Below are 19,213 nucleotides of genomic sequence, written 5' to 3'. Positions count from 1 at the left end.
TCCAAAAAAACAAGCCAGACAATGTTGTTTCGGGACGAGATGTCATTAGTACAAGGGGGGTTGTTCAGACCCCTGCTGCTTTGAAGGCATTGAGGAGCAGTTAGCTTAGCCATCTGGTAGACAATTACGGCGGAACAAACGCACCGCCTCAGCAAATAAAGCTTGGCTCATCAATCACCACAATGGCCGCAAGTCGGCCTCGTATTGGCTCTGATTTAATAACCCGATGAACTGCGGCGGTGTCAGCTGGTGAACATTCCTCCAGCAGTTTGTGTGTCCGAGGGCTCCAAATGTAAATAACTCAAAGAGGTCATTCGATTTATTTTATTTTATTTTATTTTGCTGGCCTTTGGCAGACAGGTTGACATACGCGTACTACTAGCGATGGCCATTGGACTATATATCCTTCATAAACTATGGGAAAATTAAGAATCAATTCATTCATCAATATTTTATTTTTATTTAAGTAGTGGAGGACCTCCCTCAAAATGTTCTGATCACTGATGCCTGTTTCCGTGGCATTTTTGTATTGTTTCTAACAAATGATGCTGGAGGAGTTGAGCCACATCAAAAGTCTTCAGCGCGCATCACAACTCCTCACAGCTGACTTCACGTTGGGCCTCAGCAAAAGAACCGAATCGACAGCACCCCGGCTGGTAGCAGACCGCTCGCCGCATTCCAGCTGGACTCGATTGCTTTAAGACACAATTAACCAACAATCAATCCCACACAACGGAAAGAATTGTTAACGGTCAATCAATTGATTAGTCAGTCTGTCCCTAGGTACGAGCAATAAAAAGTACACTCACTCATTCTTAACAAGCTTTGACTTACAGTATGCACGGGCGAGGTTGTGTCAATCTATTACGTACTAATTAAACTCGCAGCGCAGAAAAAAGGCACAAAGTCGGGCATCGTTTTGCATGACAGCTAAGAAAGGTTACTTAAACGTTGTCTGAAGAGTTAAGACATATTGAGAATGACAATCAATGACTGTTGTTTACCCGCTTTTATGTGTACTTGCGCATTTGTGCCTCTATTGACAAATGTGGGGGGAAAAAAAGCATTTTTTGTATTTGAATTTTTTTCCCCTTACCGTATCACAAAGGGAGCAGTTTCTCCAGTGTCCACAAAAACTAGATACAAGCAGCGATGAACACCCACAATTATGAAGCTGCAATGTCAATCAAAATCGAGCCATCAAGCTTACGTTTGGTGCAATTAGAACTGTGCTAAAATCGCAGTTTAATTGGAAGTTTGGGAACCTGGCACGTTAGCAGTCAAAATAATAGTGTTGATTGTGTCTCTGTTGTAATTTGCACCGGCAAAAATTGAAATTTAAAAAAGGTGGTAGAGGTTAAATATGACAAACGTTTAAAAGATCCCGTTTCGGGGTTCAAGTAGTTTCCTTAATTAGCGTTTGCCTGATGCTTTTAATTGCAATCACATTCCCCCGTGGGACCCAAGTGTGGCTCGTCTGGTAATTGCAGATGTTGACATGAGATGATGGTGTCGCAGTGTCAAGTTTAACTGAAGAACTTGCAAAAAAAAAAAAAAAAAAGAGGAGGAAGAAGAGGACGGCCGCCGCTGGTGTGTGAGGGGAGGAAGAGGCTGAGTTTCACCTGAATGCAGGTCAGTCTTTGTCAGGAACAAACTGAGCTGTGTTTCTGGGTTGTGGCCCGTATGGAGAGAAAAGAAGTAGGCCACCGCCGCGGTCTCCGGTTCTGCTTTGTACACGCGTCACCTGCCAACTCGTGTTGTCCCGTACAAAGCCGGACGTGAGCTGCTCTGGCAACAAGCAAATGTTTTCGTTTACCCCGGGGGCAGCTGCACTCGGTGGCAGGACCGGGAAGGGTCACCCATTTTTGGTTTGCAAAAACCGCACTATGGAACTATGTGCAAGTCAGGCTGTAGATCAACTGCTCAGGCTAGCAGGTTGGTCAATGACGCCATAGGACATGCACCGAATTAATTCTTGATTTACAGTCATGTCCAAAATCTAGCTCACTGTGTGTGTGTGTGTGTGTGTGTGTGTGTGTGTGTGTGTGTGTGTGTGTGTGTGTGTGTGTGTGTGTGTGTGATAATTGTGGATTTTGAAACTAAAATTAAATTCAAAAACATTCAACCAAAATTTTGTCGAGGATTGATGAATAATGCCAAGAAAGAAGCGATCACATTTTAATGAGGATCTGGATAAAGTTGCAGGTACAGCACTCTAATTGTTTATTTATTTTATATATATATGGATTGATGGAGCAAAGCCTGAAGCTCAGAGTTCAATATCTTCACGTTGAAATGGACATCTCAAGAGCGAAGAAAATAAAGTCTTGAGTGGAATGTGAGCATGTCAACGTGTGAAAGCAACCTCGTCAGCCAAGCAGACAAACCAATGCAAACAATGTACCAAAGTCATAGATCCGCTCACGTCATCAGTCGGGGGAAACATGACTCCATCCTTGATACCTGTTATTGCCCTCTTTGCAGGAGATTTTACGATTTTCTTTTGAAAATGGTCCTGCACCTGACTTCGACTCGCTCAGTTTTGCTTTCTTTGGCAACGCGTCTAGTCAGCAAACTACCTGGGCGTGAATTGACCAGTGTACCTTTTAGCTACACATGTGATTGACAGGAGCTCAATTGTTGTTGCCCACTGCTGAAATTGCTTTGACTTTTCAAGTTTTACACTCTTGTAAAAACGGTTAGCGATCAAAACTTGAATCCCTCGTCAGCGAACATGAAGTTGGTGTTTGAGGAGTGCTACGGTGCCAGGGTGGTGGCTAGTGGCAGCCTAGCCATTGCCAGATTTCCAATGACTTTTTTGGCACCTTCGCAAATGCATTCAGTTTTCTGGAAGTTGCACTCAATTAGAGCAGCGGGGGTTAGTAGTGTGTTTTTCGGAGGACACGTTAAAGCTCCGCACATATTTATTTGCTGCCACCGCAGCTGAGGAACCGATGACAGCTTGTCATGAGTCGACTTCTTTGATCATCCGTCTCAAAAAGAAAACATTGGCGGGCTGGGAGGGAGGCGGGGGTAGTAACCATTCCTGACAAGTGAAAAGAGAAACCCAAAAAGTACACAAAATGTTTATAAAGCACAATTTGAAGAACCAAGAGGCAGAAAAGAGCTGATAAAAGACGGACAAGGATATGACAAAAGCAGCGCTAATCAAATGATCAAACAAGGGCGAGCAGCCTCACAAACGAGAGCGACTTTGGAAGGACTCAGCGGGACGAATCAAAGTTTAGCTGTTCATTTCAAACCGGAAAATCGTATCTTTGAGACTATTAGCGGGGTAGCCAGTCGGCGTAGCGTAGTGAGGAGTTACTCATATCCTGCCTCCGTTTAATGATTCACCGCCGAGGAGCGTCCACATGCTTCCAGGAGGATTCAAATCCCTTTTCCCACAGCCTCTTTCAGTCGGCATGATAAATGACACCCGTCATTCCACCGCTGCCAAACAGCACAGAGGGGAATTGTACTGATATATGATTCACAAGAACAGGAAATAAACCCGGCCTTTCAGTGCAGTATTCTCGCTCGCCAAGTAGGACGGACCTGGACAGCGTCAAGCTCTCAGGGAAGAGGCAATAGGAAGGGAGGGGGATGGTTCTGCCCTAGCCCAAAAAGGGAGTCGACGGCGGGTCCAAAATGCTTCTAACGACTGATGAAAGACACACAAGTCGCGGCAATAAAACAAAAGCGAGCTCGGGAGGGTCGCGCTGTTTAACGGAGGCTTGGCTAAAATGTGCAATTAACAAATGGAGGCAAAATAGCAAGAAACCAGAATGTACAACCTCCCTTTGCCCCCAATTACACCTCAGCGAGCAGGGCTAATTAGTACTTTGTTGATTGGAGAAAGATCTCGCACAGATCCGATGTGATCTCAGGCATTTCTTTCAAAAAAACATCCCGCTAATTTTAGACTATGTGCGCTTGAATGTCCAAATAGCCACAAAGACAGCAGGAGGGGTTGGATGGGGGGGGGGGGGGTAGTTCTGCGATGTGACCTTTAGGAGTACTAGGCCTCCAAAATCAGAATGCCAAATAGGGCATAAAAAACAACCTGACTGAAAATTGTTTTGCCAAATTAGATTCAAAGCACATTTTTAAATAGGATACTCATCTGCTTATTTTCTCTTCAGAAAACCTCAATTCGGTACAAAATGTCCTCCAAGTGATTTTATGAACCATTTCTTGTCAGCAAAATAGTGACTAAACTAAGTGAGTAAAGTAATCTTGAAAAAAAAAAAGTGAGCTTCAATGAGTTGAAATGTGGAGTTGTTTGTTTTTTTTAACATTGACTCCAAATCTGCCCTTCTTTGTTCTGTACCACATCAGGTTTTCATATTATGTTTATTATTATTATTATGATTAATGTTATTATATAATCTATTCAGTAACGTTCACGATTTAAGCGTTAGATTCAGCAACAGCTATTTTTTAGAGTGAAGCGCAGCTATAACTTACAACACATGGTAAAACTAAGGTTTAAGAGACAATTTTAAAAATCATTTAAAAGGCAAAGGCTTTTCTATTCAAAAAATTGAAAATATGTCAAAAACCTGCTGTGCTGGAAAAAAAGACAACAAAAAAATCTGTGTCAAAAATACGCTTAGGGAATTACAAAGCCATCTTGCTGTTGACCGGTGTTATCATTTCACCTTTAAATTCAAACAAGCTCTATAACTGATAATGAGTGTCATATTCTCACTGAGTATTTCATGTAAAAACTTTTCTCAGAAGTCAAAAAAATATAGATAGAGTTCCTCAATCAAAATTGCTCATTGAGATAGACAGTGTAAATCCAAGTGCATGGGGAGGAGGCATTTCCTACTGCAGACCTTCAGACAGCCCCCCACCCCACCCCCCCTTCCCACAACCACCCTCTCAGGCCAGCGAATAACGGTGGCCTGCCTCTGGGCCTCATAGCGGCAAGATGTGCCCACGGCCGGGATCAGCAACACTCAATCACCCGGACAGCGACATCCTTTCGCCGTGACTATCAGAGAGGCCCCTTTTTGGAGGGGGGTTGGGCTGCTGGGGTGGATATTTATGTGTGGAGTTCTCTCACACACACACACACACACACACACACACACACACACACACACACACACACACACACATGCTTGATGATATACAGTGGACTGAAGCTGTGTAGTTCATCTCCTCCTCATTTCCAGCCTCTAAATACATCCCAGTTGTTTGTGACCCGCACAGCTTCCCAGGTCGGACTTCGGAAATATAAAAGTGACTGACTGGACCTCACTATCGGAGATTGCTTTGGTGGAAAATGTGCACCATATGATCAGAAATAGGTAGGAGGTATTTCTGGTGCGAGCCGTTACCAAAGTCACTTAAAGTGATGAGTGGCTATAGTTTGAAGGAGAAGAATAATGAGACCAGGATCAAAAGTATGCTCAAACGGTATGAGGAGGCAGCATTATCATATCACCACAAAGGCTCGGTCCTGCTTTTAATTCGTTCGTATCGTTTTGAAAGTTAGAATGCTAGCTCGGCAAAGTAATGGGTTGCTAAACTCTCAGATGGGCGTTTACACAATTGCGTTTTGAAGTGAAAATGCATACAACCCCTGGAATCATTGTCGGTTTGTTTCGATATTGTCCAACAAGATGGTGGAGCCTGAACTCAGCCTCAATGCAAGTGTGTCAACATGAATACTTTCCGACCGATACAACAATGGCAGTCCACAGCGCTCAACGTTAGTCTATTTACTACACGAGTAGTTCGTTACATACTGCACGTCACATCTTAAACGTGCATTGTCTGTATACCATTGAAGAGTATCCAATGAAGTGACATTGCCAACTGCTGGCCTGGCATGCACATAACAGTGATTTGTTGGTCTGTGTGAATGACAATTGTTTTGACAAGCCCAGCCATCTCAAAGAACTTGGGTAGCATCTTCTTTTAAACCGACATTCATTATTTTGACAGAGAACAAAATGCCATGACAAATGAAAAAAAAAACAACAACACAACAACAACAAAATAAAAACCCTACTCGAAACACACTGTACAATGGGAGGCGGCTCCCAAAAATGTCAGTTTTAAAGGGTTTAGTGCTCATTTTCTCTTTGTCACAGCGAAGAAACCTTTTTGGACGATCAAACTTACCCCTGCAAAGCAAAAGCACCATGGATTTTAAGTGAACAAGGTCCATGTTTTGCCACTTGATCACAATGAATGGGTGATGTGTGTCACCTTACTTATTCTGCAGAAATGTGACCGTCTCACCCATACGGAACACTTGACTCATCCCAGTGACGGAGGCTCAAGCCTGTGTCATTCACAGAGCTTCAATCAAAGTGGGTCCAGATGACCAGACCCAGAAGTGATCATGGCCCGCTCAGAACTCCTCCCCTCCACCTCTCCAGTTTGCTCTGTGCTCAATACTGCTTAAGCAAAATAGAAATGCATGGCAGTTAATGGCCATGATGCAGGCATCCGCCAATTAAAATTTATGTTTGAGTCGCTCATGTAATTCAACGTGATAACCAAAATATGAGACACCGTTCTCATCTGTCAGCCCCTAATTCAGCAAAAGAAAATATTATTTAAAAAATTGTCACCTTGACCTTGCAATGGAAGAAATCTTCCAGGGTAACAGCGGCTGAAAACTTTAAAAATCATTAGCTTGTCTAACATAGCCAAGGACGAAAGTCTGTGTTTTTGTTTCCGTTTTACCCACTTTTAGCCATTTGGAGCATTCGAAATCATTCATTCATTAATATTTTTCCTTTAATTTAAAAAAAAAAAAAATGAGTGCGCCTGCGGTAGGACGAAAGGTGGATTATTTTTTACTTCTGGCCTGTCACGCCAGCAGTCTGGCTGGTGGTATCAACTGCAGTTGTTTACATTTAGCTGGATGTCGTCCCAGAGGAGTGCTCAAAGTTTTACTGACCGTCTTAAAAATCGGTATTTTCCTCTTAACAGCGCAATGACAAATGCGCTGTACGTTATATTTAACACAATATTAGCACTGTGTGATATTTTAATTGGAGGCATGTCAGTGTGTGGTTTATGATACGATGGTCGTTCAGATGTTTGGGGCATCTTATGGGGTGCATACACCAATGTTATACAATAACTAAAACAAAAAAAAAAAGATTAATGGAATCAAATAAAAATGAGAGGTCTTTAAAAAAAGGGTAACCAACTGAAACTAATGAAATATTGACCTTCCGTGCATGTTTTTGGAATGCGGGCGGAAATCACAGTACCCGGAGAAAACCCACCCAGGCACGGGGAGAACAAGCAAACTCCACACAGGAAGGCCAGAGCCCCAAATGGAACCCCCAGATGAATGCACTGTGAGGCGGATGTGCTAACCAGTCAACCACCGTGCCACCCTGATGAAAACTAAATAAAAAAAAAAAAAACAAAAGTCAAAAACAAAGTAAAAATTAACAATAATGAAACATCTAAAACTATTATAACCGTAGTACAAAGCTTGATAGTGGATGTCTCCTCAAGATTATCTTGACCTATCATTCTGGTGTGGGTTGCAACATTGGGATGCGATTTATGAGTGATTTCCCACCCCCTCGCTCCCCCGCTTAATAAACCAACAAATATCTTATGTATGTGCTCGACACAGAGTTGGGCCGAGCCACAGAATCAGTAACTTGGAAGTGAAATCTGCCAATTGGGAAGCGGATTTGAAGCTTACGCCGTTGCTGGAAACAAATAGAGGAGTAACTTGTTGCGTTGAGTCTTTGTATACCGATTCAATATACCGTAATAAAAATGACAAGGAGAAGAGCTTTGCACCACAAAGTGATTAGCACGTCTTACTTTATTGTGTTAGCACAGATATCTTTGCGAAGAGACTCACGATTGTCGGCGGAGATGTCATTATATGCGGTGTGCTGTGTCGGTCATTTCAATGATACTACAAACCATAACAACCGACAAAATGCACCATAGAGTATTTGCTCTCTTTTGTGTGGTCTCTCACATTTTATAAGTCGGTTAAGATGTTAAATATCAGTCCGTGTGTAGACTCCTTTAGAAAACAGAGTCGTCCTTTTTCAAGGCTCCCAACCATGGGAAGCTTCAGCCTCCACAGGCTTACTGCACAAAAGGATAATGCTGTTATCACATGTGGCCCAGATTCACAGGCCAACAATGGATACATAAGGTTCCGAGGGACGTAAATCTGCACCAGACACCTCTCAAGCCAACCGTTGGCTGTGTTCAGTTTTGCACACGACAGAACAGTGTCAACTATAAGCTCTGCAACTGCTAAATCAATCCAAGGGTAGCCAAAAACGTGGTGTGGATTGATTTGGACAATCGAATCGAAAAAAATTGTCATCAGAATAATAATAATTGTAATGCCACATAAATGAACAAAGTGAATCATCAATCATAGTCGGATGCTTGGAAACCCTTCGCCATGCACGCGCCCCCATTTGCATTCCAGCTCTTTACGCAGCCTAAGGTGGAGATGATCCACTCCTACGGCGGGAGCTTCCTTTTGTGTACTCATGTGTTTTTTGGTGTTGCTGTGACAACGGGGCCGGGCCTCCACGCCCTGACTGTTGCGTTGCGTGGCGAGGCAGGAGCGAATCGGCTACCTGAGGTGCGTCATCAAACACTACCGATAAGTAGAGAACTGAGTTACGACCGTATGTTATTTTGATGAACATTCACTTCCCGTCCGGGCCGAAGCGTAAACAGCCGCCCACCAGTTTAATCACAGTGCAGTTATCTCCCTCTGTGATATCGCCCCGCCCTCGTGACTTGACACTGAATGCCATATTTATTTTATGGGGTGGGCTGGTAGTAGATGTCTGTGAGGAGACAGCCAGCAGAAGCAGTCATGTGCACAGCACAAAGGGGCGAACTTAACAACAATATCAGCGTTTATCAACGGCTGACGCTGCCTCTTGAGGTTCTACCACCAATTTAAATGCAGGCGACCTTTGGCGGGAAATAAGATCAGCGGGGGCGGGAGCCAAGGCGGCTTTTCATCACTTCAGCCAAATCAGAGAAGGAAATGAATATGGATGTCCTCAGGCAAGAGGGGAAGACATTTGAAGGGCTGATGAGGTCCCTCTAGGAAATGACTGGACAGGACTATCAACTTCTCCGGTGGGTCATTGCCAAATTCACCCACGCACGCTCACATGTACGCACTGGAAAGACCCACCAGGCATCCGTCAGATGTTCATTACATGATCTGGCCCAACCCATATTCGGCCGATTAATGCAAAAAATGTAGAATGAACACAGTCAACCCTCACTATTCGCAGGAGAAAAGGACCGGGCCAGCCTGCGAACAGTGAAAATCCACGTATAATTGACATATATTTAACTCATTCAGTACCAGCCAATTCTGGACCAAGTCTGAAAAGACGTTTAAAAACATCTTTGGGAGTGAATGAGTTTTAAATGCAAGAGGCGTAAAAATAAATAAATAAATGTAGATTTATTTGTATTTTTTTTTTCAAGCCCACAAAATTCTTCGAAAAAATGCTCACGTTTACATTGACTATACATTCTGAAAAAAAAGGAGGTCCGGGGGAATTTTATTCTACAAATAAAAATGAAATTTTAAAAAAATTGAAAAAAATCTTGAGTTTGGAAATCCCTGAGTATGTGGGGGTCAACTGTAAAATAACTTCTTTTTTGGTCCCTTATACTGTATAACATAATAAATATATCAGTTAGCAGAACATTTTACTGTTTTATTCCAAAAACACAGGCGTAGCAGGCTAATGGAACACTCAAAATTTTCCATTAGTGTGATTGTGCCCTGCGATGGGCTGGTAACCAGTTCAGGGTGTACCCTCGCCTACTGCCCGAAGACAGCTGGAATAGGCTCCAGCACGCCCCGCGACCCTTGTGAGGATAAAGCGGATCAGAAAATGGATGGATGGTGTCACGGTCGATCTGTTTGGGACCAACCGTTGGCTCTGTTGGGCTCCTCCTACAGCGTCACACCTGTTGATCATCATGTCATTAGTCGGTTCTCTGTTAAAAGGACTCCAGGCCCGACCATGAGTGTCGGGTCATTATTTCTGTCACTGCTTCTGTTGGTGAGTGTGTGTGCACCTTAATGCCATGACTTGTTTGTATTGCTTTCACCTTGTTTTTGCGTCTGCCGTGGGTTTTTGTTTCTTACTTTGGATTCTTGTTGTTTTCTAGACTTTGTTTGTTCTGGATTTAGGTTTTCTCAGTGTTTTGTTCATTCAGTTTGTCAAGTTCACCCTGCTCCTTGCTCCTATGTGTTTTTTGGGGTCCCCCACCACCACGCTCATGACAGATGGATGAATGACATCAGTGGCCCTAGTTTGTAAGACTATACAGTGGGTTTTAATTAATAAAAAATATATATTTTGAACGTTTTAAAAGGGCTTCATTTACTTTACTGCTGTTAAAATAAACAAAAAAAGGAAAATTGTACATAGATTAGCCATATCAACTAGCACCCAAATGCTATAAAAGGGCTTGCTCATAGAAAGAAGAATCCATTGGAATTTCTAAATTTGTTTTGTTTTCATTTTTGCATGACTCCTAATGTAAAGTGCAGACATACACACATTAGTGTGTATCTATTTTGCTGATCCAAATTAGGCATCGCTGGCCTTGGCGGAGGTTTTCTCTCTATTAAGAGCCATGTTAATGCTCGATGTGTGCCCTTGAAAATAAAAGGTAAAAAAAAAACAGCTGTGTCAAAGCTGACTACAATCTGCCCACGCTACTTGTAAAAAAAAGCTGCTGCCAGCTGGATAAGGCCTCTGCTATTGCTCAATCCCTCAGCGTGGTGAATAGTAGTGATGACATCAGCGGCCGCCCACGGGAAGTGTGCGCGTGACGTGTCTGCACAGTTCCCACCGGCGGCCTTTGTTTGATGCCAGGCGAACAAGACGCTTCCTGTACAAAGACCTCCCTGTGTGATATAAATCGTGATGAGAAAATTGTAAATCCTCCTCACTTTAATGTCATCAAGGGGCGTGGCTTTAATCCGCTGTAAGTGCCTGAGAATGTCAAAGTCACAAACTTAGGTTTTTTTTTTTTTCCCGCTCACAGGCTAGCCTACAGTAAAAACATCAGGAGGAGATTTGATACACTATTTTATCAAATTAGCTCAGCTTGATGGAATATGACCATTCTGAAGAGAGTACAAAATTATTTTTTAAGTTTCCACTGTATTCATTTTCTCCTCTAAATGGCACCATTCGTCATGGGCTCATTTGCGAGACAGTCAATTCCAAACGCCTCCAATATCAAACTCAAATCACACTCGAAGCACATTCGTCATTTGTCTGACACCAGACGACTTTATTGTATGCGCGAATGTAATGTTGAGATGAATAAAAGTTTGGAAAAGTTATCATAACTGCAGCTTTAGATTTATGGCGCAGCTCTGTACAATGGCTGATAATGGTTTTTAAATGTGAATTTGTATACAGTGTACTGTATTTTTGTTCGAGGTGGAATTCCAACAATCCATTTTTTAAAGCGCGTGGTCTTGTGCGAGCTGGACTGGTTTCCAGCCACAACACAACCACAACAACAACAAATCACACTCACATTCACACCTTGGGCCCTATTTTCGTACCCAGTGCAAGTCTGGAACAAAGTGCAGTCATACAGTGCACATGGATGTCGTTTTCTTTCCATTGGTATTTTCATATATGGACACAGTTAAAAAAGGGTGTTTGCACCATTGTGGGAGTGAACAGAGCTGACTTAGGTTTTGGCCAATGAAAGTGGACCCACTACTTCCTTTTAAATTCAGCGCATACACCCTTTAAAATTGTAGAAGCAGACATATAGACTCACTGGAGTCCATGACAAAGATCACAAATTACGTTCATAAGGAGCTGCAAGCAGCGGTCGACTTGCGGATGATGCAAAGAGTGATCACAGACACACCTCTGAAGTGGGCACTTGGAGACCGCCTTCCACCCCGATCGTTTGTGTCCGTGTAGGATGTTTTAAAAATTATAATAAAAGTGATGATAATAATATGTGTTCAATGAATGTAATACTATGAGGGGGTCCGATTGTTTGATGCACACCGTTGCCATATTTCTGAATTAAATACAATGACATCTACCATACATATCAGCGGAGTTCAGAATCTGTCTGCTCTTTGATCGAATCGACCAAATTCGTGTTATACCGCCTGCGCTCCAACTTAGACCTGTTTTTACCTAGTCTAATATCTAGTCTACTTCCTGTCATCAAACCGTCAGATGCGCTGGGGGCGTGTAAAAGAAAACACTCTTGGTCAGCTGGGTCTGCCAAATTCCTAAACAGGGTAAACTAGACTTGCCCTGGCAGGAAAATGAAGATGGTCCAGTATGAAATACAGTACCAGTCAAAAGTTTGGAAACACTTTCCAATTCGAATGGTCTCAAACACACTGAACTAAGGGAAGTCCTGCTCCAAAAAAATTAACTCAGATGTGAATTGAAAATCGTTTCAGGTCAAGAATATTTTTTATGTTTGCCAAAATATTCTTTTAATATTTCTACAGAATGTTGATGACTTTCGTTTTAATGTGCAAGTCAGGGTGTTTCTAAACTTGTGACTGGTACGGAAGAGAATCTTGAGACAAATCATTCTAGGATGCCAGTTGACCTCACCGATATTAAACTAATTTTAAAATTGCAAAGAATATAAATGTAAGGTCACCTCTTAAATATGTTATTAATTCTACATTTTTACATTCTTAACTGCCTGTTCGAGTGTGAAAAGTAATTATTCATCCACAATGCGCAATTTTTTTTGACAACATCATGAGCCCGTGAAATTTCACTCGTTTTGAATCAAAGGTTCGACTCCCGAGGCGTTACTATATTTCAGGATGTCCCGCGGGTGCAGCGGGCCGACACACTCGTCAGCCACTGTTGTTGCTTCTCTTCATCAAGTTGTGAACACAACACAATTATTCCACATCCATCACGGACACTGAAGCTGTCACCGCTGTTTAATGAGTATCAATTAAGTCTTTTCAACCGACTCGCTCAGCACGTTGTGAAGACACAGGCGGGCAGGTGACCGCCAAACACAAAAGACCTTCAGGCACAGTGAGTTTAACGCGACAATATGTCGCCATTTTAGACTCCATTAATGGCTTCATTTGGATGCTATGCTGTCCTCTAATCAGGAGATTGCAAATACTCTGTCTATTCCTTGACGGTCTATAATAACAGTGGACTAGCCAGGACGCTATTTTTTTTTTTTTTTGTCTTGGGCCCCGAGCTGAAGGGGGCCACGAGAGTTGGAGAGCGGAATTGGACCACATCAATGACAAAAGAATAACACTGCTTGTTTATTTTTTCATACAGTGGCGGCAGGGCGTATTCAGTGTTCAAATAAAATTGTACCATTTAAAGTAATTATATACTGTAGAAGAGGCGGCCAAACGAGGGGATTATTCTGGTAAATTGTAATCAGAGATTGCTTCATTTGTCCTAAGAGTATTTTTGGTGCTGATTTTAAAAAATGTCTTTACTTTTTTTTTTCCTAGCACATGTTGTTGAGATGTTTTTTTTTCTTTCTTTCTTTCTTTATTTATTTTTTACATTTGACCGACAAACGTTTTGGCAATACCGATTTTACCATGCATTGTAATTCATACCTATGATGTTTCAGAATTTTTTAAAATTATTTAGCAAACCTGCAGTTTACTTGCATTTCTGATTAAAAAAAACAACAAAAAAAACAGATTTTTTTTTTCCTCAAAATTTGGACAGTTCAGTTCACATGTTGGCATCAGTGGAGGTCTGCACATTGCTGGGAGCCCTATTTCTTTTCAAATACATGACAAATGGCAAGTAGACCCCGGCGATATGATGATATAGATCACGAAGACAAGAAAGTTTGTACTATCATGCCTATCATCATTTTTCACCTACAGTCAAATACGAGTGGTGAGAACGACAGCAGATGCTTCAATTGACAGGCAAATGCTTTCACTTATCATTCTTACACAACCGAGTTGTCACCAGGAAACAACAGAGAGATGTGGATCATATTACACGGCCATCATACATTAGAGGCAATATAACAGTTGAGGAAGATTAATAAATAACAGGGTGGATGAATCCAAATTACGAATTGTACCAAGGGAATGAATGAACAATAACAAACCCGTAATTATTACGAACCACTTACAAAAAAAAAACCGAGGCATGCTGACTACTACTTCAATTTGCACGACACGAGATACTGTTTCACAAACACAGATACATAACAATAATTTTGAACGTCCCTGCCATGATTCATTTCCTCTTTTTTTTACCCCCTCCAACTGCATTTAAAAGAAGCCAACAATGGCGAGTGACCAAATCTCATCAGTGATGCACGAGACCTCTGTTTGACCCCCACCGGGAGATGGAAAATAGCGGTCCAGCAAGGTCAACGACGGCGGCCTAGCATCGACTTGATTCATCAAATTAGGTCGTGTGTAATTGCACCGCGTGACAACTCATAAAACACGGGGCACATAAAGCTGTCGGAGCGCCATCAGCCTGGCGCTAAACGAAGTTTCCAAAGGTGCAAAGTTCAGCACTTCATACAGTGCCACAGGAACGTGGCCGGCAGCACGTCTTCCGCTCGCATGCTCTTCGTTCCCGCGGAGATGTGAGATGAGCATCCTTCCCAGCCCGAAGCCCAAGTACAGTATTCATGCAAGCTTTACGTTTTAGGCTAATTGGTAGTCGATGATTTATGAAAACATCTCTCTCTTAATTCCCCTTAACAGAATGTTGGAGAGATGCTTTTTCAATTGCACACTGATTGGCTCACAAACAACCAATCGTATCCCTCGATAAGAGGGCACGCTGACATTGCTAGTCCTCATAAAGGACTCAAAAATAACATAGAAATTCCAATTTTCACACCTCAACAGCATTACAAGGCAGTTTGACTTTGAAGCTTTTTTTTTTGGTATGTTGTCAGCATAGTTAACAAGATAATTCAGCAAGCAGTCAAGAAAATAGATGGGATATTTTTACATTTCATTAAAAAAAGTCTAAATGCAGCATTATGCGGTTCCTCCAGAAACATTTTGAGCAAACACTCAAAACTAAATGATCTACTTTTTGTTTTGATTTTACCTTTATTTATAAGATAAGATACGAAAACCTTTATTTGTCTCACAATGGAGAAATTCCACTTCACAGCAGCAAAGTTATGAAAGGAAGAAGTAGAAGAAGAAAATATAATAATATAATATTCAATATTCAATAAATATAAATAAAAATAAAAAATATTCAAAATAATAATTTAGAATTGTATTTAATGAATGTTTTTCAGTATTAGCATTATAGGGTTGTTTTTTTTTAGCTAATCGGTTGGATGAAACCATGACCTCATAGTCCAATCACACCCAGTCACATTCAAACAAGAAACCAAATTTGGTCCCTTGATACGTCACGTTATCATTACATCTGTAATGTAAATGAAAGTGTGATGTGATGTTTACATTCGACATTTTGTTGATGGCTCCATTAGCGATCCATTATTGTATTTGATGCGCAGTTTTATAACAGAAGAAGACAGTACTGTACAACATATTTTGAATGGCTTTTTCAATTAAATCTTAATCCCAAGAAGAAAACAGAGCCAACGATTCCCTTTCACAATCACTCCGACATTGAAAACAAAGACAAAAAGTGGGCAGAATTTAAAACAATAAGTTCTGTCCCAAAGTTTGGTTTCTTCCTGTTTATTTTCGTTTTTCGACTGCAGCCTAAGCTAGTTAACTGTGCCCAATAAAAGAAGGCATTTTCGACATCACCTGAATATAAATGCCCTCACAACTGACCCACCCTGAGGTTGTGACGATGATTTTCCTTTGCAATTATCACTGATCACCCCATTAGCATTAGCCACAATGTTGTCATCGCTCCTGCAGTCACGAGCAGCCGAGGGTTAATTTACATAATTCATCTTAATTGCGGCTCATTACGAGATTGATAAGAAGCAAATCAGATAACTTAAGATGAATGTTTTCCGTTTCCCACCCACCACCCCCCCCCCCCTTTCACTTTTGGAGCATGCGCCTAATTCAATCAATTGGCTACACATTGAAAAGGCTGGATTTCCTCTTAGATGAGACAAATGTACTTTTTTTTTATGTTATTTAACAAGGGCTGCTGAATAAAAGCAGAACATCATTTGCTCTCATTCAGTGTTAGGTACACCGCTGCTCAGGTGAATCTAATCTGTTTATGATTTGTTTTTAAGGCCTCCATATGGCAGCCGTGCGCCCCCCCCCCACCTCCTCCCGACACTACACATGTAGGTCAACAAGTACAAGATGAACGCCTAAATCTCTACGCATGGAAAAAAAAAAACAAATGGAGATGACGTAGGGCCGCGGGCATAAATTACAAAGACGAGAACTCTGGCGGGAATGTTCATCGTAAAAGTAACACGTGAGGAAGTAAGCATTTCAGCGCAACGAACATAAAACACACAACCTCAACGGCAGTGGGTAATCGATAGCAGGCCCGCCGCCGCTACCGTATCCTCCACATGAGGACGAAGCGTCGGATTAGCCATTTTGCACGAAACTCACCTTCCAGTCTTCCACTTGTTGTCAGACTGAATCAAAATCCACACCGCAACAAGAATTTTGTGCATCTACATCAATGTCAAAACGCAACGTTTGCCTGGAAACTGGCACATGTCTCAAGAGGGAAGTGATGTATATGAAAACATGTGTGTACATTCACATACATACACTCACTCGGTAAATTCTGTCCTGCCTGGTCACGTAACATCACCATTTACATTTACGCGCCAAAGGTAAAAATCTGTCTTTGTATTCACTTAGACACGATATTAGCATCTGCGTCCACGTACAAATGCAAACAATGTGTCCGTCTATTCAGACGTGATGTAAACATCTGTTCGTGCACAGGAGACTCGCTTCCTCGTCACGCACAAAACACAACTCCATCCACATGTGCACCCACGGCAAGAATGGCAGATCACCCGATTTGATATTTCTCCTCATTTTCGAGTAAAAAGTTGCTGATGAAGAGGAAGTTTTTATGGGGAAAGCTCGACGGGGGAGAGGGTAGCCCGAAATTGCAAACGCTGCACCACAGTGTGCCGCGCTGGGGAGACTGCATTTGATCAAAACATTTGTTGACGTCAACCTCGTCGCGCAGAAACACAGAGAGATGTAATGCCCGCTAATGACTGCATCACTTTGCAACTTCCTGAACCTCGAGCCAAAGTTTGGCCCCTCAAAACATACTCAAGTTTCCGCACATTACCGTCAAAATAAAGTTACACAACTTTTCTACTTTTAAGGTAGTTTTTTTCCCCTTTCCCCACTTTTCTGGGGGTGAGTATTCTATGCTCAATAATCAACACTTGAGCTTTAGGTACCATACCACAACTGTCTATTTGGTAGTTCAACGGAAAGGTGCCAAAATGTGGTGCGGTGTGGAACAGATAAAATTGGGAAAAGGTCGTGAATTCACCACTGTGTTTTTTTCTTGGCATGATTACACATTAATTAATTTCAACCAAACTTTTGGAGAGTTGGAAACTGGGCCAAATTAGAATGCATCAAATCCTGAGCTGCAGACACGTCTTCACATTGTGGGCATTTTCAACATGCCCCTTCATTTGTTATTGAGTAATTGTTGAATTTCAACGCCAAACAGTGAAAAATGAGCATCTACAATGATGTGCAATAATACGGTGCCCCAATTTGGTCTTGGTGGAGGTCTGTGTTTTACTGAGTAACTTTTGTCATCTTTTTAGACACAAAAGATTTCCCAAAATATATATTCTCAACGACAGAAAGCGTGAGTATGACGTAGAACAAATAAAGCACGAAGATAGTTCAACGGAAGGTGTCCTAAACCTCAATAACAAAAGTACAAATTTCATTGGTCCCTCTTTCAAACTGGACTAGATTTTCCCACCTCAAGTAGATCAACAACATCTGCCTTGATGCTCGGATGTTTTCTGAGCATACCACTTAGGAGGAATTTGTGCAAGGCCATTCCCACAAGCTGCTGTCAGTCACGAGCTGGCGCTGCAACACTTAATGCCTTTGTCTGCTCCCCAATTCATCTTGTTAACAGCAAATTGGGTTACAGGCACAGCGCTATTGTAAAAATTAAAAACAACAACAGCGAGAGGGATCCTCCCACGGGTCGCGCAGTAACATATGGCTCCTTTCACTCAAACATGAACCTTGCGCTATTACGGCGCCTTTAAACTGAATAAAAGCACAACATGTGGCCGATAACCTCTCATGTTGATGAAGGTTCATTGCACTTGAGGAGCTTTCTCGAGATGCTATTACATCCATTTTGGTTCTTCAGCGAAGACCTGTACAGTTTTTAAACATTCATTTCATCCTGTTAAAACATTTCCCTCAAATTCTACAAATGCATTTATTTTCCTATTTCAAACATACATTCAATGGATCGCTCACCCGCAATTTTAAAAACGAAATTGAGCTCACCAAACCACATGATCAAATATTGGCGATGTCAACGCACTTCACATATGTTGCAGGTCTAAAAGCATGTTCCTCACTCATTCAGGAAAACCGAGTGAACTCCACAAAAACGATGCTTGTACGGTAGATGGATAGATAGACCTTTATTCATCCCATATAGGAAATTAGACACAAAGCTTTTCCCAGTTGACGTTTACAGTAAAACCACATTAACTATGCCCTGGAAAAGTCTGCTAGCTTAATGCTAACACACAATGTAAAATTCTATTGATGTCTGTTCTCATGAAACTAACATTGAGGGTGCGGTATTTATAAACCTTTAAAAATGTATAGTTGAACACAAGCGGTAGCAACACACGCAGACAGAGCATATCATAAGACTGACATTTGCGAAAAATGAACATTAAGCAGCTGAGTTGCTAACTTGTAACAGTTTTCTTCTGTGTTTTATCTTCCCATTTTCGTGTATTATTTGTGTGCAATATTACCCGCTGATGATAAAGGTGCACTCACAAAAATTGAGTACCACAACGGCTATTGAATTATCATAATGCACGTGTCTACATTACATTTTATTGTTTTTGTAATATAATCATGGACGGTAATACTTTTCAAAAGACCTGCTACAAAAATAATTGTTTTTTGAGTGCAAAAAAGACACACACACACACACACACACACACACACCCACACACACACACACACACACACACACACACACACACACAC

The 19,213-nt window shown here is 41.7% G+C and overlaps 1 protein-coding gene across 1 annotated transcript in view; it reads right to left on the bottom strand.

Moving 5' to 3' along the window:
- Positions 1-19,213, bottom strand: part of tshz2 (teashirt zinc finger homeobox 2) — a 57,121-nt gene that overhangs the window by 27,245 nt on the left and 10,663 nt on the right. The window lies entirely within an intron of this gene.

This window comes from Hippocampus comes, unplaced genomic scaffold (assembly GCF_001891065.2).
Source record: "Hippocampus comes isolate QL1 unplaced genomic scaffold, H_comes_QL1_v1.1 scaffold409, whole genome shotgun sequence".
Lineage (NCBI taxonomy): Eukaryota > Metazoa > Chordata > Actinopteri > Syngnathiformes > Syngnathidae > Hippocampus > Hippocampus comes.
Note: the sequence above shows the minus strand (reverse complement) of the source record. Positions and strands in the feature narration are given on the sequence as shown.